The sequence below is a fragment of the Megalobrama amblycephala genome, linkage group LG14, assembly GCF_018812025.1.
Source record: "Megalobrama amblycephala isolate DHTTF-2021 linkage group LG14, ASM1881202v1, whole genome shotgun sequence".
Classification (NCBI taxonomy): domain Eukaryota; kingdom Metazoa; phylum Chordata; class Actinopteri; order Cypriniformes; family Xenocyprididae; genus Megalobrama; species Megalobrama amblycephala.
In genome coordinates, this window is record NC_063057.1 from 22,128,281 (window position 1) to 22,144,417 (window position 16,137).

Consider the following 16,137-nt stretch of genomic DNA (forward strand, 5'->3'; position numbering starts at 1 on the left):
ACCTCGACCAGAGACGCAATCAGCCTGCAGCAAAAAGGACAAAACAGAATTCACATAAGTCCAGGACCATTGGACATTCCCAAAACATGTACAACCGTGATCTCTATTTAAAAAAAAATGTGATTCTGAATATATCCTGAATCGTGCCGCTCTGTGCTATTTATTATGTGTCATGTTAGAGATCAACATTATAAACCCTGACAGGTGCAACAACATTACAGTAATATTAATAACTGTAATAATAATAATATTAATAATAATTGAAGCTCTGAAAACTGAAACTGAAACGCCTCAGTCAAGTTTGATTTTGGCCCTTTGTTGGTAAGTTTGTGCAGCTCTGCTCGAGCGTTTCTTCACAGCAGCTGCTCTTGGTAACAGACCTGAGAGTCGATCACCGAACTGATGGAGGCTTTAAGATTCACAACTACAGATGAGATTCTGTCAGAGACCAGAAGATCCTAAATCAAGTTCAGATCTGAGACAAATCCTACATGAACTCGTCAGATCTGAACTCAAGATTCTGAAATACAAACCCGATTCCAAAAAAGTTGGGACACTGTACAAATTGTGAATAAAAACAGAATGCAATGATGTGGAAGTTTCGAATTTCAATATTTTTATTCAGAATACAACATAGATGACATATCAAATGTTTACACTGAGAAAATGTATCATTTTAAGGGAAAAATAAGTTGATTTTAAATTTCATGGCATCAACACATCTCAAAAAAGTTGGGACAAGGCCATGTTTACCACTGTGGGGCATCCCCTCTTCTTTTTATAACAGTCTGCAAACGTCTGGGGACTGAGGAGACAAGTTGCTCAAGTTTAGGAATAGGAATGTTGTCCCATTCTTGTCTAATACAGGCTTCTAGTTGCTCAACTGTCTTAGGTCTTCTTTGTCGCATCTTCCTCTTTATGATGCGGCAAATGTTTTCTATGGGTGAAAGATCTGGACTGCAGGCTGGCCATTTCAGTACCCGGATCCTTCTTCTACGCAGCCATGATGTTGTAATTGATGCAGTATGTGGTCTGGCATTGTCATGTTGGAAAATGCAAGGTCTTCCCTGAAAGAGACGACGTCTGGATGGGAGCATATGTTGTTCTAGAACTTGGATATACCTTTCAGCATTGATGGTGCCTTTCCAGATGTGTAAGCTGCCCATGCCACACACACTCATGCAACCCCATACCATCAGAGATGCAGGCTTCTGAACTGAGCGCTGATAACAACTTGGGTTGTCCTTGTCCTCTTTAGTCCGGATGACATGGCGTCCCAGTTTTCCAAAAAAAACTTCAAATTTTGATTCGTCTGACCACAGAACAGTTTTCCACTTTGCCACAGTCCATTTTAAATGAGCCTTGGCCCAGAGAAAACGCCTGCGCTTCTGGATCATGTTTAGATATGGCTTCTTTTTTGACCTATAGAGTTTTAGCCGGCAACAGCGAATGGCACGGTGGATTGTGTTCACCGACAATGTTTTCTGGAAGTATTCCTGAGCCCATGTTGTGATTTCCATTACAGTAGCATTCCTGTATGTGATGCAGTGCCGTCTAAGGGCCCGAAGATCACGGGCATCCAGTATGGTTTTCCGGCCTTGACCCTTACGCACAGAGATTGTTCCAGATTCTCTGAATCTTTGGATGATATTATGCACTGTAGATGATGATAACTTCAAACTCTTTACAATTTTTCTCTGAGAAACTCCTTTCTGATATTGCTCCACTACTTTTCGCCGCAGCATTGGGGGAATTGGTGATCCTCTGCCCATCTTGACTTCTGAGAGACACTGCCACTCTGAGAGGCTCTTTGAAGTAATAATTTGTGAATTTTAAATCACAGTTTTAACCAGAAAATCACAATTCATTTTTTTCCCCAAATCACGCGGCCCTAGGATGCTCCTGATATCACAGCATGTTCATAGTTTTGTTGTTGTTTTACAGAGACCAGATGCCACTGATGAGTCCTGCTGACTTACATTTACACAAGTCACTTCAAACTGTTTTTCTCTGAGAGCGCTGTGCCAACATCAGCAAGCTTGGACATGAACATGGAAAAAAGATTGACCTTGGAAATGAAAGGTATGTTGAACAGGAACGGCACAAAGGTGTGTGATTGTTCAACTCTCTTTGTTGAGATCAGTGTGCTCAATAATTTGCCTTTTTGTCCTTCATTATGCATATTTGGATTATGTTGGGTTCAAAAAGCCACTCTTTTATTCTCCTCACATTCTTAAGGGAGGGTCTTTGTCTTCCCAGGTGTGAAACACATCAATATTCATGATCATTCACGGCCTCCCCGTATAAGCCTTCCTGACACAAAACATTTCTTACAAATGTTAAACTGATATATTGTTTTATGTGAAAGAGTGTGCTTTTTACATCGTATCGAAGCAAAAATTCTAGCCTACATAATCCAGTTTTCAAATGTTTTGTGAACAAATATTCAGTATGGTTTTTAACCATGCATAAACATCATTTTCTCAAAAGTACAAACATTTAGATACATGCTGCTCACCTATTATTGCAGCAGAGTTTGTGCTGAATACAGTGTAATCAGACTTTTTTCATGCAAAATTTAAAAGTAACATTACACAATAAACATTACACAATAAACACTCTCAGTGCCAAGAAAACAATGTAAAGCCCAGAGGGTCAAAGAACACAATTAAAAATAACGTGTCTTGACAAAAAAAACCAAAAAAAACGCCTATAACGCCTTCCTCTGGCATTTGAAATAAACGAACATGAACATCTCCCTTCTGTCACGACCTGTCTGTTCTCTGTGGTTCAGAATCAGAAAGAGCTTTAGTGTCAGGTGTGTTTGCACACACGAGTAATTTACCTTGGTAATGAAGCTTTTAGTGCACACATACAAATACAACAACAAGATATACATATAAGAATAAAAAATAAAGAATATTTATTATAGAAAGTAGGTCACAGTTAGGCTTAATCATAATAAACATATTTACAGATTACAAACATATTTACAGTATTGTGAATAATATGATTAAATATCAACAGTGGGAGTTTTGCACTTATGTGTGGTATGTGCCTTGGGAGGCATTTAAATGTTCAAGAGGGAAATGGCCTGTGCGAAGAAGCTGCTCCTAAAAACAAATTAAATAATTGCCTTTTAGTTGAATGAATCGTCACTGTCAAGTGCTTTAGTTTCTATGGATGCTGGAAGCCATACTGGGGCTGGCTCAAAGGATTGTGCACTCGCTATAGTTCCAGTGAAAGTAAAGTTTATAAAAGGAAATAAAACTGTACAGACCTTTCTGGGCAGCTCCGCAACATTTTGTGCTGAGCAACTGATGAGAGAATTGAATGCTCCTGGACGAAAGATGGATATACACTTGAAAAACAATGGGTCAAGAAAAAACAGTTTCTGGTTACATCGTCTCTTGGCTGGAAGTAGCTGTACTGAGGCGAGATACTTACCTAACATTACCCGATGTTTACACTCAAAGAACAATCCCCATCACCAAAGATAATGCCCCAAAATTGGAAGACCTAAAAAGGTGGTCTTATTTAAAGGATGTGCATTTGAACCCAATAGATGCAGGTATTGGGTTGCTTAATGGAGTAAATGCTCCAAAAGCTTTGGGGAGAGTGATTAACAGTGAGGGTGGTGGACCGAACACCTCGGGTGGGTCATTAATGGTCCACTGAGTCTCAGTGTGGATGGTGATGTTGTTTTCTTTGGTCTTATTCTACATATTTATTTAGTTTTGTATAAATTGGGGTCTGACTTTGTTTTATTGTGTTTTAGTTGTGTTTATTGTATATTTTTTTACCTTTATATCTTTTTTCTGATCCTTTGTACAGCACTGTAGTGAACAGCACATTCTAGGGCCCAGTTTATGGCCGGGCCCCTCTCTGTCCATAACAGTGGACAAAGGTTTGCTACATTTTGATTGGATCTTGGTGGACTAACACAAACAAACTGTCCAACGCCATCAGATAAAGATGTGAGGACAACATCCAGACCTCTCTTAGAGGGTGATAGATATTCTTATCAGCCTGACTCTTTTCTTTCCCTGTTTCTCCCTGTTTTCCCTCACCTGGTCTTCGTGGATGCAAGGGTAGAACGGAGACTGGTTGTTATGGTTTCGTCACACATCTGGTTTTAATGTACACAATGTATATGTGTGTGTGTTTCTTGGAAAGCAGCCAAGAAAGGGTCCCTGCTTTTTAGGCCTTACTGGAGCCCAAGGCAGGCAGGGGCACTGGACCAGATGTTGACCATATTTAGACTTGTTTTTTCTATATGTACCACATTCCTATATCATGAAAGTATATTCTCATTGGACAATTGTTAAACCACCCCCTGAACATGTTTAAAAGCCCTGTACTGAAGTAAGTCTGGGAGGAGGTTTTGTGAACGAATTGGCTTCATGTTCATGACTCTTTCCCATAGGCCTATGCATTCAATGAGTGAAAAAGACAAACTGAGAATGAGGCACGAATCGTGACCATAAATGTAAGATTAAATAACCTTGCAGAGGGTAAGAAGAAGACCTCTTGTACCAAGCCTGGGAAGGACAGGACTTCTCATTGGTCCACAGGCAGTTACTGCCCTTCACCATCTAGACGCTACTTCCTAAGGTTGGCCACAGACCCGCCATAAAAATTCCTCGGGACCTTAGCAGCAATGGGTGAATCAAAGAGAGATCACAAAGATCCATCCGAATCCATTCAAAACTATGTTTGAAAACCTTAGAACTGATGCAAACTACACATCCATTTCACACTTATTCACAGAAATAAGTATTCTCAGTGACAGCTATTTGTAGTGCAACCTCTGATACAAATTCAGCTGTTAATGTACAATTGAATGACAGTTCAATCTTTTTCCATCATGTTTAGTCTCTATTTGTTTAGAATATTGCCAAAGGTATTCTGGTGGTGGTTTGGAAAGTGAGAAATGCATTGGTAAACTTTAAAGACACTGTAAAGATTTCCAACTTTGTGCTTTATGCAAATGAGTTCCACAGGGGTGAGAAGGGTGGGTCACTCTCTGATGCCAGCAGCCAATCACAGCACTCGAATGGAGAAGCGCCAAAATGCAATCTCCTCCTCATCGGAAAGGGATAAAGGTACCCTTTCAACAGACACTCCTTGTTCTGAGTCTCCCATTGCGTGAGACATAACAGATATTGTTCTGGGTCTGTAAGGAGTGAGACATTAACAAGACACAGCACCGTTCTGAGTCTGTCCTGCACGAGGACAGACATTAACAGACACAGCACCGTTCTGAGCCTCTAAAATGGGTGGCTTTTCAAAATTATGTGGTCACATGACCAATTTCTTCTATTGTTTTCCAGAAACAATGGGTGGAACTACTTCCCCCCCCGGCACAAATCACCCCACTCTCCCCTACTGTTGTTCAGGAATTATTTCCTGAAGGCATTTTCACTGCAAGAGAGTATTGCTCAAGAGGAGGGTAAATACCTGGCTCCATAAATCTCCCTTGTTTAGTCTTGTTTTTTGAGTCTTCTTTGGCCTGCTCAGTATTGGGATAGTTCCATATAGATGACATAATTCCTGACATGTTCATTCTTACAAAAACACTTTATTTTGATGGTCTTACTTTGCAACTACATGTCAACTTATCCTGACCCTACCAGTCTATCAGTGCGACGTTACTTTTAAACAGAATGTGTTAAAGGTGTAAGAATAATCCAAGAATACTTTTTAATTAATATTATTATTGATGCTGTACTAAACCCTGTTGTATGTATCTACCCGACAGAGTCAGAGGCTATGTGTGAGCGGTTCTGCCAGTTTTTTATAGATACGATTTCTGGAATTAGACATCGACTTAGAAATCTGCTGTTGGTGATCCTGCAGGTCAGTTAAAATACATAGGCGTGCTTAGTCAGTTTACACCTATTTCAATGTCTTTTCTAAATGATATTGTGAAGCAGCTCAAATCTACAGGTTCACCTTTAGTTATACTCCCTACACGGTTATTTAAAAAAGTGTTTAAAACTGCTGCTACTTCCAAGCCACCATCTTGCGCCCCCCATTTCATTTTTTTTTTAATATTGCTGTTCTACAAAGTCTTTAGTCTAATTATCTAGTGTAATTATCAACTCTTCCAAATTACCAATGGAAATTCGATTGACTTGAACTGTTGGTGCAAGTTCAAATACGTTTGTTTATATAACACTTATACAACAGCCACACGATTGACCAAAGTGCTGTAGTGATTTTTACTTTGTCCATCCAAGGACGCTAAGTAAAGTAGGGATTGGTACTCACGTCACTGCTGACGTTGTGATTTTGTATCAAACGTCTCTTAAGGTGTGGTTATGCGTACATCAGATGACCACTTCTCCCCCTTTCCCTAGTTCAGGGCGCCAGTCAAGGTCTTTTACCATTGGCAGTATGAGAACACTCCCGACAGGGGCTTTCATTCATTTAGAATTAATGTAAAGTGGTCAGCTGATTTATCTGAAAGATTGGTGATATTGCTCACTTGTAGAGCCTCTTCTGTATTATCAGCACAAGGAAGACACAAGTGTAATAAAATAAATTTTATTAACAAAAAGATAAACAAGAATAACTAACACAACTACTAAATGAATACCATGAATGATAAATGAATAAAGTGCATAAGATACATAGAATACAAGTGATTAAGTTGAGTGTGGCTATTACGTTATCTTATGGAAAGATAAACTGTTTCTCTGAAAATAATAAGGTGGAGGACCTTATTATGCACCAAACAAATAAACGAAAGATTATTTGTTATTAACTAACATCAGCTATATTACATCTAATGGGAATTAGGAAATTATATACTGATAATATACAGCAATGCCAAGGTCTCTGGAAAGAGGTTTGGTTAAGTGATATTTACGTTCCACTTGGTCGAGTCTGATGACGGTGACGTCTTCCACTGGTTGCAGTGGGGAGAGGAGCCAGAATCTGTTTCAACAGTCTTGAATGCGAAGCTCTGTGGGATGCTGATCTCCTGGAGCACCAAAGGGTCCTAAAATCTGGAACACACAGATGAGGCCCTGGTGTAGGTGCAGAAGGTCCTTAACAATCTGGAACACGCAGACGAAGGTACCTTGGAGTGAAGGTTTGCTCTCCTGAGCTTAACCTTGTTGCAGCTTAACCTCGTTACTGTCTCGCTGGACGGAAACTCTGAACGTAGTGTTTGTTGATGTCTCTTTCCTGACAAGCTAGAGGCTCAGAACGTGGTCGACTCTGTTGCTGCCTCACAAGCTGTAGGCTCAGGTCTTAGGTCCTTTTGTTGTCTCTCTGGATACTCATCCTCCAAAGAAGAGAGACACATGGGATGAGAGGAAAACACATTTTAGCTCAAAAAAATGTTTTTTCCCTTTCAAAGTAAAATTTTTATGATCAAGGTTTTTTGATTGTAGTGTCTGAACAATTATAGACAAGTTTGAAAACATTTCACACATGTTTTAGTGCTTTAGCAGGCTACACAATGAGTCTATACAGTTAGCATGATGTTAGCTCTTAACTGCTGGATTATGCTAGATTTTCCAAACTTGTGGGTCCGGGGTGATTTGTGCCAAGAGGGCCTGGGTTAACTTATGATTATTTTAAACATATTATTAATTTGTAATTGTACTCTTACATTTTAGCAGTTAAACTATATGACATTCTTGATTTTAGACCATGTAGCAAACAGGTATTTTCATCTTCAGAAAGATTTTTCTTCCTCCACATATTGCATGAGAACTGTGACTTGCTTAATAATGTGGAACAACCTCTAAGTAGGGTTTCCATAGCAAATTATTTTGTCTGAGATTGATACCAGTTATCTAAAAAGACATGGATAAATAAACAAACAAACATTTTCTTAGGAAAAACTAAAATCTGAATGTTTATTGTACTGAAATCTTACTGATATGTCACTTGCATAATAATTTGGAATGCAGTGTATTCTTATATGTTACATAATTGACAGACAGCGCTCTATGTATGTCAACAGGCATCTATTACCAAAGCCCTTTTGCCTGAAATGATTCACAAATATCATATATTGTGTATTTAAGTTTTTTGTGTTTTCCCAAAAACTACAAAATATGACTTAGCCTATTCCAACAGTTTAATAGGGTGACAATATCTAAATAAACCTTAAATTAGTAATTTTGTATTGAATTTGTCTTGCTTTCATATAGCATTACAGTTCATAACGTTAAAATGTTCTGTTTTACCTCAGAAATGACTGGCACAATTTACCCCAATGCATTCTCCCCAAAGGCACAACTTACCCCGCACCAGGGGCAAGTTGTGCCACGAGACCACTTTTTTCCCAAAAGCTATATTTCTGAAACAATTGATTTCAGATCCAAAGTGATTGTTCTCAGGGATGCACCACATTCTGAAATATAAGTACATTCTTAAGTTGAAGGCATTACTGCCATGGCCTCACTTTAAAGTCACTTTAAGTAAAAACTGGCACAACTCACCCCACTTTCCCCTACTATAAATATGACCAAAGAACGCAGTTGATTTCAGACTTCATCTGAAGACATTACCAGACGACTTCCTTCCTTGACATAGCGAATACACACGAGGACTCCAGGTGAGACACCACTTTAAAATGATGCGAACAGGTTATGCTATGACAGTGAGAAGAGCCACCAACAGATTATGAGGTGTTTAGATCTCAACAGAATACAGGAAGACTCAATATGTATACAGACTAATCAGATGCATACTGTATGTCATCTCACCACAGGCAATGGTTAGACATTATATATTGGATTGCCTTTATTTGTTTATGACATTTTTAAAGACTGAATTAGAATTTACACTTTGAATGTATAAATATATCCCCATTGTTCATTGTTATTTACTGCAGTCATGCCATCAGAGACGATTGAAGTGGCAGCTCTGGGAAGACCTCTGTATCCTGGTATGCTGTATGACTGCCGCAGTGACACCTTCATTTCAGGTGCTGTACAGTACCTGCTGAAATTATTTTTACTGCCCTCTTCACCCACATGTGAATCCACAAAACAGTACATGTGTGGTCATTTTGAGACATAAGATGAAGCACACAAATATTAATCCTCGGGGGTCTGAGGATTTTTGTGGCCCTGGAGAAGTTTTGACATGCCCTGACATTTGTGTCTTGTTCATAAACATATTAATGGCATAAGTGTCATTACACCAGTGGTGTAGTCTAGTTGTTTGTAGTGAGTATACTGTGATTTTTCCCTCACAGTCTGTCACCTCTCACCCGTCCCAGAGCGACACCCCATAAGCACTGCCACACTCACTAATGCATATAGTGTGCATCTGATCTAGGATACATGTAATAGAGAGCTTTCTGAAAGACTGATTATGTGTGTGTTATCAACATTTTCATAATATCAATTTATTATTAGCAACACAAGACTTTAACAGCCCATGACATTCACAGCTGGAGAGACTCTGGACTGATTTTCCTACTGCTTGGTGTCAATCACTATCTAACTCGGCCAGTTAAGATCTACATTTAGCCTTAGATGTTATATGAATATGGTCCCTGGAGCACAGGCTTAATCAGCTGACAAGTGTCAATGCACATTTAAGAGTGAAAGTGACAGCTATTATTACACTGTAAGAAATGCTGGGTTAAAAACAACCACAAGTCAGGTTAAAATGGACAAACCCAGTGATTGGGTTGTTTTAACCCTGTGGTTGGGTTAAATGTTTGTCCAACCTGCAGTTTAATTGAACTCAGCTATTGTGTAAAAAATGCTGTATTGCTTGCTTAAAATATTGGAAATTAACGTTTATTAATATGAAATAAAATATTTAAACAATAAACATTTATTACATTGTTTCCCAGATAGCAGACCAACCTTGAATCAACACTGAATCAATGTTAATGCATTAACCAAATTATCATTGAATCAATGTTGAATTTTAAATTGATTTTTTCATCTGCTTTATGTACAGCAAGATTCTAAGCCAGTTAAATATCTATTTCTACTCATTTCAATCAGAGACAATGTAAGGGCTGCAGTAAATATGGTTTTGATGAACAATTCACAACTTCCTTCATTTTCATTTATAACCACACACTGTTTGAACAGGAATTAACATCACATTCAGGAAAAACAAGTGGCTGTAAAAATGTCATTTCATGGTGACAAATAGACCTGGTTTCACAGACAGAGCTTAGGCTAAGCCAGGACAAGACCTTAGTTCAATTATTTAAGTAGATTTTATAGACATGCCTTAGAAAAGTGTTTATCTTCAGACAAAACAATGACAGTGACATATTTTAAGATATGTTTTCAGTTAAAACTGCTCAGACATGCATTTTGCATGCACTAGTTTAAGCCTTGTCTGTGAAAGAGGTTAAGCAGTAAAAAAACACACAATAGCACAGACAAATTGTAAGATGTCAGTGCAAGTTACCTTCAGTTAAAACAGCTCAAACATGCATTTTAGTCATTGGAAAAAGAGCCTGGAAAACCGTGACAACATAATAAATGCAATCTGCATCTGTAAATTGTAATACACATGGAAACTCACCAACAAAGACAGAAACACAGTACTACAGACTGAAACACTACCACAGTTCACTGTTCAGGACTTGAAGCTTTAAGGATTGAAGCTCTTCTGATGCAAAAAGTATGTCCTTATTCATTAAATTGATACTCTGACGCACTCAGGGATTCCCACCACGAGCAATGCCCGAAAGCTGATCAGGATCATAACGGAGCCAGTTTTGCAGAAACAGAAAATACAAACTTTGAGGCCTCCTTTTTTACATCTAAAGAAAACAAAAACTAACAGGAAGTTAGAACTACACGATGTAGTGTATGACTGACAGAAGGTGGGTCATAAATATTTGGAAATGTGACTGTTACAATGTACAACAAAATTAAGTGAAAGTTGAAATATGATTAAAAATAAGTTTTAAGTTAAAACATGCTGAATTCACATTTATGACTATTTAATTTAAACCATTATAGGTTGACGTATATCATACCAAGCTGATGTGACTGAAATGATCACAATGTCAGTAGGTGGTTCGTGAAGGTCACCCTCACAATCATCTGTCTGGTTATCCTAAAGTGTACATAAAACAAATCAGTTCCAATGCCTTTTGCTACAATAACTACAAAATAAACAAATTTATACTTTTCTGAAAAATAAATCAGAATATGCTGACGTTCAACTCACAAGTTACTTGTTGATGAGGTCTTTGTGATTATTTTTCTCATTTAAAAAAAAAAAAAAACTTTAATAAGGAATATCCAACATTAGTAATTAGAAACTTTGCCCCCGCTCCTGGCGAGGCTCCCGGCTCATCTTTGGTGCGCCCCGGCTCTTTCATCCCGGCGTGGGCATCGACGAAGGCGCACCCGCCGCCGGGGAAAACGCAGTGGCCGGTTGGTGAGGTTGAAGGCCTGTCTTGCATGCTGTTCTACGCCTCTTCGGATTGAGCGTGGAGTCGTGCCTGGTCTCGTTATTCCTCGACGCCTGCTGGACCCTGTCGACGCCTGGTTGACACCTGTTGTGGGCTTGGAAGAGGTGTTCCAGCCCCGCGGCCCCTGTTCTCCCCGTCCTCGCTTCCGTGGAGTGAACCACAGCAACTTGCGGTCTCTGTGTCAGGTTTCACGAACATTCAGCCGGTTCCTGTCAGGTTTGGGCTGGTAAATGCTAGATCTCTAGCAAACAAGACATTTGTATTAAAGGACTTTTTTATGTCGCAAGGATTGGAGTTCCTCTGCGTAACTGAGACATGGCTGAGTGATGGTGAGTCTAGCGCTTTCACTGAATTTTTACACCATGATTGCTACTATTTTAACTCCCCGCGAAAAACGGGCCGAGGAGGAGGAATAGCGACTGTATATAAGAGTCATTATAAATGCAAGCAGTTATTGCTGTCATCTGCTTTCAGCAGCTTTGAACTGAGTTTATTTGAGATGGGTCGCTCTCACACAGTGTTGTGTGCTGTGGTTTATCGGCCTCCCAAGTACAATAAGGACTTTTTAAATGATTTTGCTGATTTTTTGGCAGAAATTATGCCTAAATATGATCGTGTTCTTATTGTTGGGGATTTTAATATTCATGTGTGTTGCCTTGATAAACCAATGGCAAAGGGTTTTTTAAACCTTATTGATTCTTTTAATCTTGTGCAATCTGTGTCTGGACCCACACAAGAACATGGGCATACGCTTGATCTTGTTTTATCATATGGTTTGCCTGTTCTTAATCTAGAGATCTGTGACGCCGTGTTTTCTGATCATATGCCTGTATTATTTGAGACTGTTCTTGCCTGTCATACAGTTAAACCTCGCGCTCCTGCACGGCGCTGTCGTATGATTAACCCCTCCACTGCTGTTCAGTTCTCGGCTGCTTTCCGTCAGAGCTGTACTATTCCTGAGTCTGTACTGCATACAGATGAGCTTAGCTCATGGTTTCACTCCACCTGCCGAACTGTTTTAGATACTGTAGCTCCATTGAAAACCAGGCAGCCTAAAACTAAATCTGAGCCCTGGTTAAATGAAATGACTCGTGCTGCCAGACGTGAGTGCCGTAGAGCTGAGCGCAAGTGGAAGAAGGACAAACTGCAGGTGTCTCTTCAAATGTTAAGGGATTGCTGGCGTCATTACCAGGAAACTGTGAAAGATGCTAAAAGAAAACATTTCTCAGATATTATTATGGCAAATTCTCACAAGCCTCGTGTTTTGTTTAATACTATTGACTCACTTTTAAATGCTCCGCAGAATGTGTGTAGGGAGGCATCTCCTGCTATGTGTGAACATTTTCTTAGCTTTTTTATTGATAAGGTCACTTCTATTAGGTCTCAAATTGTACCTTCAGCTTCAGGGCCTTCAATTTTTGTCCCCCGCTCGGCTGTCTTTGATCATTTTGAGCCGGTGACTTTTTCCTCTTTAGAGGAGGTTGTTGGTCATTTGAAGCCTTTGGGTTCTCCAAACGATGTTGTGTTACGAGTAGTGGTGCAGAGAGACGAGGCAGATACGGATTTCCACAATACATATAGATCTTTACTTGAACAAGGCAGGAACACCAACATACAACGTTAACACAACAGAGAACGGACAAGGAGTGCAGGGAGTGAGTGCAATATATAGGGAGTGCAGATGATCAAGTCCAGGTGCAGGTGATCCGTGATGATGAGGAGATGACGAGGGAAGTGAGTGCAGGTGATGAAACAGGAGGATCATGGGAAATGGAGTCCAGGAAGACAAGGGATCTGTAACATGTTGTCCCACCTCGACTATTTAAGGAGGTTTTTCCCACTATAGGACCATCTGTTGTTGCAGTTATTAATAGTAGTCTGACCTCGGGTGTGGTTCCTGAAATCTTAAAACATGCAGTAGTTCAACCTCTGCTTAAAAAACCTGCTCTAGATCCGTCAGTTCTTGTTAATTTCAGGCCTATTTCTAAATTGCCTTTCCTTTCAAAAATCCTGGAGAAGATTGTGTACAGTCAATTATTGGCCTTTCTGGAAGAACATAATATATTAGAGGTTTTTCAATCGGGCTTTAAAACCTTGCACAGCACTGAAACTGCTCTTTTAAGAGTTTTTAACGACATCTTTTTAGCTACTGACTCTGGTGACTGTGTTATCCTTGTGCTTTTAGATCTAACTGCTGCATTTGACACAGTGGATCATGAAATATTGATTTCACGTTTAAGGCAGTGGGTGGGCATCAGTGGTATAGCATTGGAGTGGTTTAGGTCATATTTAGCGGATAGAACTTTTTGTGTTAGCTTAGGTGACTCTGTATCCTCCTCTGCTCCTCTTTTGTGTGGGGTCCCACAGGGCTCAGTCCTTGGCCCCTGCTTTTCTCTTTGTATTTGCTTCCACTTGGTTCCATACTTAGAAAGTATGGTATTTCGTTCCACTGTTATGCTGATGACAGTCAGATTTATGTACCTCTGAGAAAGAAATCTGAAAACCCTGTTGGACAACTACTCAATTGTCTCGACGATATAAAGGCCTGGATGGCTCTGAACTTCTTAAACTTTAATGATAAAAAAACAGAAGTGATGGTTTTTGGAGGCACCTCTGGGACCCCGCCTGTAGAGTTGGGCACTTTGGCTCCTTATATTAAATCTAGTGTCACAAATCTAGGAGTTACAGTGGACCCTGAGCTTAAATTTAACAGTCAGATCACAGCTGTTGTCAAATCTAGCTTCTTTCATTTGAGGCAGCTTGCCAAAATAAAGCCAGTCTTGTCAAGACAACATTTTGAAACTGTAGTCCATGCCTTTGTAACTACACGGCTGGCCTACTGTAATTCTCTTTATGTGGGGGTTTGTGGGTCCTCCATCACTCGTCTCCAGAGGATACAAAAGGCAGCAGCACGTCTTTTAACGGGCACATGTAAACATGAGCACATTTCTCCTATTTTAGCTTCTCTACATTGGCTGCCCATTCAATTTAGGATTCATTTTAAAATCCTGCTATTTGCTTTTAAATCATTACATGGTCTTGCACCGCCATACCTCGCTGAGCTTCTTTGCCCGTATAAACCTGCTCGCTCTCTCAGATCAGATGAACAGCTGCTTCTGACTGTGCCGAAAACGAAGCGTAAGCACAGAGGGGACCGTGCTTTTGCTGTGTGTGCCCCTAAATTATGGAATGCTCTAGGCAGGCCACCTCTTTACCTGTTTTTAAAACCCTTCTCAAAACTCATCTGTTTTCTTTGGCTTTTGATACCTAGTAATTTGTCGTTTTTATGTATCTATTTGACTTATTTTGTTATTTAAATGCTTTTATTGTGTGGTCATTATGTTGTATTTTTTCTGTACAGCACTTTGGTCAACCTTGGTTGTTGTTAAGTGCTTAATAAATAAAGTTGGTATGGTATGGTATGGTAATTCATTAACAACTATATCAGTTTTTATAGAAATTACTTACCAAGTATGGCAAAATGCCCTCGGTCATCAAACATCATTGAAAACATTTAGGTCCTAAGGGGAGAAACATTTTTACAGCACTTATCAGTGGTCGAAAGTTGTTTGCTAGGTCAATTAATTAGTTGTGCAAATAATACTGTTATAATCTATTTCTACTACTACTAAAAAAAAGTCATGATCATGATTTATACTAAAAAAATATCCTAACATTTTTCCCTTGACGAAGCAAAATACCAATTTAGGCAAATGTAAGGTTAGCTCACAATGTCTTTACTTACAGATTTGGAGCATCATTTTGGGCAAACATATACATGAAATCAAAGACAAATAAAAGAACAGACAAATATCAATTTAAAAACTTAACTCAATATTATAATGCAGGAATCCTCACAGCCTCGGGCGTTTTCTCCCGCACCACGCGCACTTCCCGCCCACAGCATTTCAAATATCTCGCGCTGCTACACGGTAAAGGAGGAATTCATTTTAAATTCAATTAATTGCGATTCTGTTAGGATTCATGTTCACAAACAATGATCTATAAAACACACATTCAAACGCTACGTTATCTAATATATAAAGCAAAACAAATTTCCAAGTTCAACCTACCTTTCAATCCGAGAAAATAGATTCGAGCAGACAGTTCAAGACGCCCGTGCGTCGTGACGTCAGAAAAAACATCTGACGCTGGATCCTTAACCCTCTGGAGTCTGAGGCTGATTTGGGGCCTGGAGAATTTTTGACATGCCCTGACATTTGTGCTTTTTTCAGTTGTTCATAAACATATAAATGACAAAAGTGTCATTACACTGTATTCAGCACAAACTAGGCTACAATAATATGTGAGGAACATGTATGTACATGTTTGTATTTTTGAAGGAATAATGTTTATGCGTGGTTATTGAAAAAACAAAAAACTTAAGTCACTGAAATAAGGCCAAAAAAAGTATGTTAAATCTGTGTTCACAAGACTTCTGGGTATTGGAGGTTGTAGACTAGAGTTTTTGCTTCAAAATTATGTAAAAATTATGCTGACTACTCCATATAAACAATAGAGAGATTTAAATTTTCTAAAACATCTTTGGTCAAGAAACACAGTATGCGTGGAGGCGTGAATCCTCATGAATAATGGGCCATTTACACCTGAAAAGACAAAAGAATCACATAATAATGACCTGAAATGACTTGCATATTAATGAGGCCTTTCAGTCAGGTAGGCTGTGAAAAAACCCTCTGTAATAATGTCTC

General features: G+C 39.2%; 1 long non-coding RNA gene across 1 annotated transcript; it reads right to left on the bottom strand.

Moving 5' to 3' along the window:
* Positions 1-12,997: 12,997 nt before the first annotated feature.
* Positions 12,998-15,660, bottom strand: LOC125246055. The gene is made up of 3 exons (XR_007179700.1): positions 15,499-15,660; positions 14,894-15,350; positions 12,998-13,329 (listed from the first exon to the last, which is right to left on the bottom strand). It is a non-coding gene; the product is annotated as an uncharacterized LOC125246055 (long non-coding RNA).
* Positions 15,661-16,137: the final 477 nt, after the last annotated feature.